The 8764-nt window shown below is 45.6% G+C and overlaps 1 non-coding gene across 1 annotated transcript; it reads left to right on the top strand.

Moving 5' to 3' along the window:
* Nucleotides 1-8471: 8471 nt before the first annotated feature.
* Nucleotides 8472-8553, top strand: Trnas-uga (transfer RNA serine (anticodon UGA)). The gene has a single exon. It is a non-coding gene; the product is annotated as a tRNA-Ser (tRNA).
* Nucleotides 8554-8764: the final 211 nt, after the last annotated feature.

The following is an 8764-nucleotide window of genomic DNA, read 5'->3' as shown; positions in this document are numbered from 1 at the left end:
TAACCCACAGTCATGTGAAGGCCTGTTCATGTGTCCTGACCCAGTCATGAGAAGGCCTGTTCATGGTGTCCTAACCCACAGTCATGAGAAGGCCTGTTCATGTGTCCTGACCCACAGTCACAAGAAAGCCTGTTCATGTGTTCTAACCTACAGCCATGAGAAGGCCTGTTCATGTGTCCTAACCACAGTCATGAGAAGGCCTGTTCATGTGTTCTGACCCAGTCATGAGAAGGCCTGTTCATGTGTTCTAACCCACAGCCATGAGAAGGCCTGTTCATGTATCCTGACCTAGTCATGAGAAGGCCTGTTCATGTGTCCTGACCCAGTCATGAGAAGGCCTGTTCATATGTTCTGACCCAGTCATGAGAAGGCCTCTTCATGTGTTCTAACCCACAGCCATGAGAAGACCTGTTCATGGTGTCCTGACCCACAGCCATGAGAAGACCTGTTCATGGTGTCCTGACCCAGTCATGAGAAGATACACTCATAGTATCCTAACCCACAGTCCAGTTCCCAGTCCCAGTGACTTCCAGAAATGCACTCTTGAACCTTCTTTGACTAATTACCACTGTTATTTTGATGTATGTTTGAAAAATCCCTCTGACAAAGATTATCTTCTTGGGCTGATCATACTTATAATCCTAGCACTCCAGAAGCTGAGGCAGAAGAATTATAAGTTCAAGAGTATTCTAGGCTGAATAAACCCATTTTCAAAAAACAATAAATTTAACTTCTTATGTGCAATGGCTCTCAACCTTTCTAATGCTGTGATCCTTGAACACAGTCCCTCATGTTCTGGTGGCCCCAACCATAAAATTATTCTCGTTGCAACTACATAACTCTAATTTTGCTAATGTTATGAATCATAATGTAAATATCTGATATGTGACCTCAAAAAGATTGTAACCCACAGGTTGAGAACCATTGGCTTACAGGATGAACACAGTAATGTAAATAAATTGTCTACTAAAAATAATGAAACAAATTTTAAAAGTATATATTCTTCTGTGGGAACTCCTCCAGCCAATAGTCTTTAAGATACCAACCCACTTGGGTGTGGTCTCTTATACCACAAATGCAGCCATAAAAGATTGTGCTTGCACGCATTCTCTCTCTCTCTCTCTCTCTCTCTCTCTCTCTCTCTCAGCTGCTGGATTTGGTTCCTGTTCCCCACTCATGCAGAGAACAGTGATCTGTGAGTCTACCCCTAAATAAAGAACTCTTTATTATACTCAATTCTGAGCTAGTGTGGGACTATACTTTATAGCATCCATCTACAACATTTTAATTACTAACCAGCTCTGCTGTGGGAGTATCTTCTGCTGCTTCAGCCAATAGTCGCTGAAGCACAAGCCCATGGTGCTGTGGGAGCCTTCCGCTCCGTCAGCCAATAGCCGCTGAAATACCAGTCCACTGGGGCGTGGTATATTTCTCTTTTAAAAAGAGCCACAGAGCTCGGCTCGGGTCTCTTGGTTCCCGCGCTTGGTCCCGGTTCCTGCTCCATCGACTAGGCTCCCTTCCTGACGGTTTATGGTGTATGTAAGTTTTAACCCCCAAAATAAATAACCCCTTAAAACATAACTGGTGTGGGATTGATTCTCTGTTACAGCTCTGTATGTTAGGGATTATCTAAAGGCAGCAATTAATAAAAAATCATTAGGTCTGCAGTCATGAGAAGGCCTGTTCATGTGTCCTGACCCACAGTCATGAGAAGGCCTGTTCATGTGTCCTGACCCACAGTCATGAGAAGGCCTGTTCCTGTGTCCTGACCCACAGTCATGAGAAGGCCTATTCATGTGTCCTGACCCACAGTCAGGAGAAGGTCTGTTCATGTGTCCTAACCCACATTCTAAGCTATGTCCCCAGCCCTTTCTCTGCAATTTTCAATTCTTCTGACACTAGGATTAGAGGTCTGATTTGTTTTGAGCTGGCTCCTGCCTGGCTGTGTGTTTGTTGTTTTTGTTGGTTGGTTTGGGATTTAGTTTAGGGTTCAGTTTGCTTTATTCTTTGTTTGAGACAGGGTCTTAAAGTTACTGTACAGCCCAAAAGGCCGTGAACTTCTGATTCTCCTGCCTTAACTGAGGGGAGTATAAATGTGTGCCAGTTGCTAGACTCTAGGAACTGTTGTTTTTACATAAATTCTGTGAAGACATAAAACAAGGAGCCTATGGGCTTTTAAAAGACTATCTGGCCAGCCAGGGCTACACACAGAGAGACTCCAACTCAAAAAACAAAACAATAAAATAAAAGACAATCTAGTTCCAAGACCAAAATTAGCTGTACTCACCTCAAGCTACGTCTTTGATGGGACTGATTCTTATAGAAGCCATCTGGAAAAACAATCACATTCCTTACTCGCTGGGGTGAGTTTCATTAAGAAAAATCCTAAAAGCTTTAACTAAAGCACTGTTTTTAAAGGATGTAAAGAATACAACAGATTGTGCTGCCTGGCCTACCACTCTAAATTCGTTAGCCAGTGTTGCAGTAAAAATATGAAAACTAGGCCTGGTGGCAAATACCTATAGTCCCAACACTTGGGAGGTGGAGCCAGGAGGATTAACAATTCAAGGTTGTCCTCAGCTACATACTGAAGACGTACACAGCTGAAGGCCAGCCTGGGCTACAGGAGACCCTGTCTCAAAAGACAAAAGCACATAAAAAGAAGGTATAACAGGTGACTTGTGCTCTCAACCACCACCTATTTTTATTAATATATATCAGTTATACAAAATAATCAGCTTAATTATGCCATTTTCATGTATGTATATGTATGTGTACTTTTCATGTATGTATGTATATGTATGTGTACTTTGATTGAATTCTCCTATTACCTTCTCTTTTATCTTTAATTTTATTTATTTTATGTGCATTGTTGGTTTTGCCTATATGTATGTCTATGAGAATATCGAGTCTTGGAGTTACAGACAGTTGTAAGATGCTATGTGGGTGCTGGGAATTGAATCTGGTTCCTCTGGAAGAACAGCCAATGCTCTTAACCACTGAGCCATCTCTCCACCCCCCATATTACCTTCTCTTATCCACTCCCACCTCAGTTCTTCCTATTGTGATTTGATGTGGGATTCCCCTCTGTATGCTGTGAATATGTTTTATTATCATTGGTTAGTAAGGAAGCTGCTTTGACTTTTGGCAGGGCAGAAGAGAGCTAAGTGGGGAAAACTAAACTGAATGTTGAGAGAAAGCAAGCAGAGTCAGAGAGACACCATGTAGCTGCCAACGGAGACAGGTGCCAGACAGAACCTTACCAGTAGGCCACAGCCACGTGGAAATACACAGATTAATAGAAATGAGTTAATTTAAGACATAAGAGCTAGTTAAATAAGAAGCCCGAGCTAATAGGCCAAGCAGTGTTGGCCTATATAGTTTCCACGTGATGTGATCATTTTGGGTCTGAGGGGCCAGGAAACGAACAAGCAGCCTCTGTCTACAGTGATTAAGTAGATACTAATATTAAGAAGAACTCCAAGAAGGGCAAACACCCACATTCTCCTTTGTTTTTCTGTTGCTGTGATTTAAAACTGTCCAAAAGCAACCTTGGGGGAGGAAAAGGTTTATTTCAACTTACACCTTATACCCATCATGAGGCGAGCCAAGGTGGGAACTCAAGGCAGGAGCTCAAAGCAGAAACCACAAAAGAATGGTAGCTACTGGCTTGCTCACAGACTCACCCGCAGTTACCTTTTTATACAGCCCCGGCCTACCTGCCTAAGGATGTTGCTGTTCACAGTGGGCTGGACCCTCCTTCATCAACTAGCAGTTAAGAAAATGCCCCGACAGACATGCCCACAGACCAGTCTGACGGCTACAGCTCCTCGATGGAAGTTCCCTCCTTCCAGGTGACTGACCACTGAAGCCAACCATGTCTTGCCATATAAACATAGCCAAAAGGGATGCATGTCAACACTGTAAAATTTCACTTTTAGTATTTTGGTGACCATTCCATTTTTCTACCTTTTCTTTAAGATTTACCTTAGGTATGTACGTGGTGTACACACCTGATACCCACAAAGGTCAAAAGAAAGTAATGGACTCCCTGGAATTTTGGGGGATAATCTTTTTGTACACTCTGTGAAGCTGCGTCTCTGTCCTTCCTCACCTGCCTAAGGCACCTTCTGATTGGTTGAATAAAGAGCTAATGACCAATAGCTAGGCAGGATAAGATAGGCAGGACTTCCAGGAAGAGATAGGAACTCTGGGAAAAAATCTGAGGCAGGACATTAGCCAGCCAGATGTGGGGCAAGTTGGACATATGGTGCTGAGGTGGGGTAACAAGCCATGTGGCAGATGTAGATTAATATAAACAGGCTAATTTAAGTTTTTAAGAGCTAATTGGGAAGAAGCCTAAGCTAAGGCCAAGCTTTCGTGATTAATACAAAGTCCCAGTGTCATTAATCAGGAACTGGTGGTCCAAAGAAAGACCTGTTACAATTAGAGCTCCAGATGTTGAGAGCTACCATGCAGGTATTGGAAATCAAACCTGGTCCTCTGCACAACCAGCCAGTGATCTGAACCACTGAGCCATCTCTCCAGCCCTACTATTCCTTTACTTTTGTTTTTGACCCTGAACTCTGACACTCTTCTCCCCATCTCCTGAGTGCTGGGATCACGGCACAGGCTACCACAGCCAGTTCCTACTTTTGATATTTGGCCCCTTCTTGTTTAATATGCTCATAGCATTTGTATCTTCCAGATGTAACCAGTTCCAGGTCAACATGATGTTCACTACTGGTTCCTCAATCTATCTTAGACCAAGCACCTATACCTTCAATCTTTTCCCCATTGAATCAAACATTAAGAGGTTAACAGCTGGACATGGTGATACACGCCTTTAATCCCAGCACTTGGGAGGCAGAGGTAGAAAGATCTTCGTGAGCTTGAGGCCAGCCTGGTCTAAAGGGAGCTCCAGGACAGACAGAAAAACCTGTCTCGAAAAACAAACAAACAAATAAAAGCAATTTCTATAATGTTCAAAGCTAAGCAGAGTCAATACTACTGAACCATCTTGAACCACTATACAAGATAAAGGAACTCCATCCCACTCCCTGGTTAAATTTGAAGGGAAAATAGGGGGAGAATGAAGTAGACAAAGAACCCAAGGAGAGAAAAAAACAAATAGATTCTTGATTTTTAATTAATACTCTATGAAAGTAAAATGTCTCTTCCTTCATCAATAACATATGAGATGTGCCCTCCCTTATCACAAGGGCAATGCTTTGATGTTTCCAAAACTGAACTGGCCATTGATCTGTATCTAAATATGACCAAAAATATCTTATATGAGAAATAAAGTTGTTTTTTAATTATGTGTGTGTGTGCATGCCCTCAAAGTCTACAAGAGGGTGTCAGATCCCCCAGAGATGAAATTACAAGGAGTTCTGAGCCACCCAGAGTGGGTGCTGGGAAAGGACTCCTGGTCTTCTGCAAGGGCAGTACACATTCTTAATGGCTGAGCCACCTCCCGGTCCCAAAGTCTCCTTTAAAAAAAAAAAAAAAGTATCCTCCTCGTGCCTAATGGAAAATTACCAAATGAAAAGTACCTGACAGCCCTGATAAAAGTGACTATTTCTTCCCCTGATTTGGAACAACTTCCGTCTCTCAGTACTGTCCCCTTTTCCTTGACCACTTCCATTAAAGCTTTTGCCTGAGTCTGTGTTCTGTGACTTATCTGTCATCTCGCCAGTCATTGGGAGCATAAGTTAATGGCCTCATATCTTTTACCAGGGAGAGGGCCTCGTCCACACACTCTTAACATTCAGAAACTATAAACTTGTGGGAGCTTTTACTACTCCGTACTTTGTTTTTGAGATTATATGATTTTCCCCATCCCCTTCCTCAGCTCTCCCATATAACCCGCCTTGCTTGTAGGCCCATATTTCTATATGGTATGGCAGCCAGGCTCTAAAGCCATAGTCAGTATCTGAAGCGGTCATCTAACCTTCCAGACAGGCTGTCGCTAACCTAACAAAAGGTCAGGATGTTGTTTTGCTCCTTTCTTTGTAATTTGGAGGATGCCTGAAAAGAAACGCTAATTCAGCCTCCATGACAGCTAACACTCTCTATCCCTCTCCTAAGTCTGCCTCTGAAAAGAGCGCCACAAAAAGTTACAAAAAAAACTAGGTATGCCCTCTGAGGTCAGAAGAGACCATCAGTTAGGAGCCACAAGGTGGGCGGTGGGTATCAAACCCAGGCCCTCAGGAAGCGTAGCCTGAGTGCTGTTAATCACTGAGCCATCCCTCCAGCAACGGGTATTTTTTCAGCGTACAGTTGTTCTCCACTACAAATTAGTTTTAGAATAGGATCTTCTATTCTGTGAGCTTGGTTCCTTCTAAAACAGTGGCCCTTTAATACAGTCCATCACAACGTGGTGACCCCCAACCATAAAATTATTTTGACTACTACATAACTGCAATTTTGTTATGAATCATAATGTAAATATTTGCTAGGCAGGATGCTTGATATGTGACCCCTGTGAAAGGGTCTTAAACCCCAAAGGTCACAACCCACAGGTTGAGAGCCATTGTTCAAAAATAAAAGAAAACCACAAATCTCTAGTGAAAAATTATTACTTTAAGGTAGGGTCTCACTATGTAGCTCAGGCTGGCATCAGGACTCATAACTATGTAGCTCAGGCTGGCCTTCAGCACTCATCACTATGTAACATGGGCTAGCCTTCAGCACTCATCACTATGTAGCTTAGGCTGGCCTTCTACATTCATCACTATGTAGCATGGGCTAGCCTTCAGCACTCATCACTATGTAACTCAGGCTGGCCTTCAGCACTCATCACTATGTAGCATGGGCTAGCCTTCAGCACTCATCACTATGTAGCATGGGCTAGCCTTCAGCACTCAGTCCTCCTGTCTCAACTTGTCAATCCTCACCATTATCAATCTAAAGTGAAAGGCCATCTTAAAGGGGGAATATGGGCATTAAAGACATCTTTTGAGAGATAAGGAGGCCCGCGCTGGTGGACGCCGTGGGAGATGGCTGGAGGACGTCGCTGCTAATATGGCACCCTCATCTACGCCCAGTGAGGACAGCCACGTGAAGGTCCCGCCTGGGCACCTAAAGCCTTTTGAGACCGTGCTGTCCCAGAACACAGACATGGTCGACCTTCATCACGGGTGAGCATCAGGGCCTGGCCCCAGGCTACCTAGAGAGATATCTCTCCCCTGCTCCCCACCTACCCGGCACTTCTCAGAGCCCAGGCCAAAGTCAAGGCTTCTGTGCCCTCCCCGGACAGTGTGAACCGCCCCACTCAACAGTAAGGGCAAACAGTGAGAGTCACCAGCGACGGGGTTGCTTGTCCCCTTTTCCCCAGGACCAAGTGTGTGAGACAGAAAATATAAATATTAACTTAATTAGATAAAAATAATAAATCATTCATCTACATGAATGATTCAAAGGGATAAAAATACAAGAATGGTCGAGAGAGAGAGAGGAAAAAGTTGGCAAGATTGTATTCTAGGTGGACACAAATGTAGAATCGGAGAACAAGATGAGCAAGACCCTATTATTCTTAGCAAGGTTAACTGTGACAAAAAAAAAAAATAATCAGTGACTGTCACAGCCAGGTTAAAAGTGATGGCTGGAAAGGTGAGGAATCATCGTTCCCATGCTGTCGGGGGCCCCTCCTGTACCCCAAATAACCACCTGAAAAGTCCACCCTTGGGTTCCCGGGTCTAAGCCCACCCTCGTCCAGGGCACAGTGTGACAGCTACGTTAGTAAAGTGAAACGACTCGGGGACGTCACACACCTATCCAGAGGTCGCTCAACCCCTCGACTTCTGGCCTCCTCAGGAGCAACGCACGCTTCGCGTCCCGGCGGGAAATTCAAACGGGGGTGGGGAGGGGAGCGGGCGCGGGCGAGAGCGACGCATGCGCGCTGGGGACGGGCGCCCACCCGCGAGCCGCCGCGCTGCCGTCGGGGCAGGCGCGCGGCGCGTGAGTGCCCTCAGGGAGTAAGCGCGCCCACGAGGTCCCACAAAACCCAAAAGGCACGGAGGACGGCCCCCACGTTCGCACACACACAGACACACGCGTGCTCTCGGCCTCCACGCTAAGGTACCGCCGACGAGGTAGCGGGACGGAAGCCCGCGAAGGGGAATGCAGGAACTTTCGGGCGGGCGGGCCCACCAAGCGCAGCGAGACAATCATATGTTTCACAGCGATCTCGTGGCGCCAAGGGGAACGCGGGAGGGCAAAAGTCAGGACCGCCCCCAGAAACCAGGTTAGGTTGTGACTCCCCGAACTCAGCGAAGGGCGGATCAAGGACCTGGACGGACCCCTTTTTCCTTGTGCTCCGCATCCACGCGGAAGGTCCAGTCACTCATTGCCGCAGCCGACTCAACCCAAAAAGTCGAAAACACTTGCAAACCCCGCCTATTCTCGGCCCTGGCGCGAGTGCCGTGGTTGTTACACTAAAGTGTCTCCGCCTTCCTACTGTCTCCGTAGCAGCGATGGCCGAGTGGTTAAGGCGTTGGACTTGAAATCCAATGGGGTCTCCCCGCGCAGGTTCGAACCCTGCTCGCTGCGGAAGCGGGTGCTTCAGTTTTTCAACCTTTTACACAAACTACATAGTCCATAATCTTCCTGATTCTCGTATCTGCCAATCTTCGGAATGCTTTAGTGTACCCTAAGACCAGAAGGACCTGTCAGTACTGCCAAGTTCCTAGGCTATAACGTAGAGAGAAATCTCCCATAAAAGGCGAGAAAGCGGTTTTAGAATCTTGATGTTAACACGAAG

The sequence above is a fragment of the Myodes glareolus genome, chromosome 18, assembly GCF_982192425.1.
Source record: "Myodes glareolus chromosome 18, mMyoGla1.1, whole genome shotgun sequence".
NCBI lineage: Eukaryota > Metazoa > Chordata > Mammalia > Rodentia > Cricetidae > Myodes > Myodes glareolus.
The sequence above is the reverse complement of the archived record's forward strand: the minus strand, read 5'-3'. Positions and strand labels throughout refer to the sequence as shown.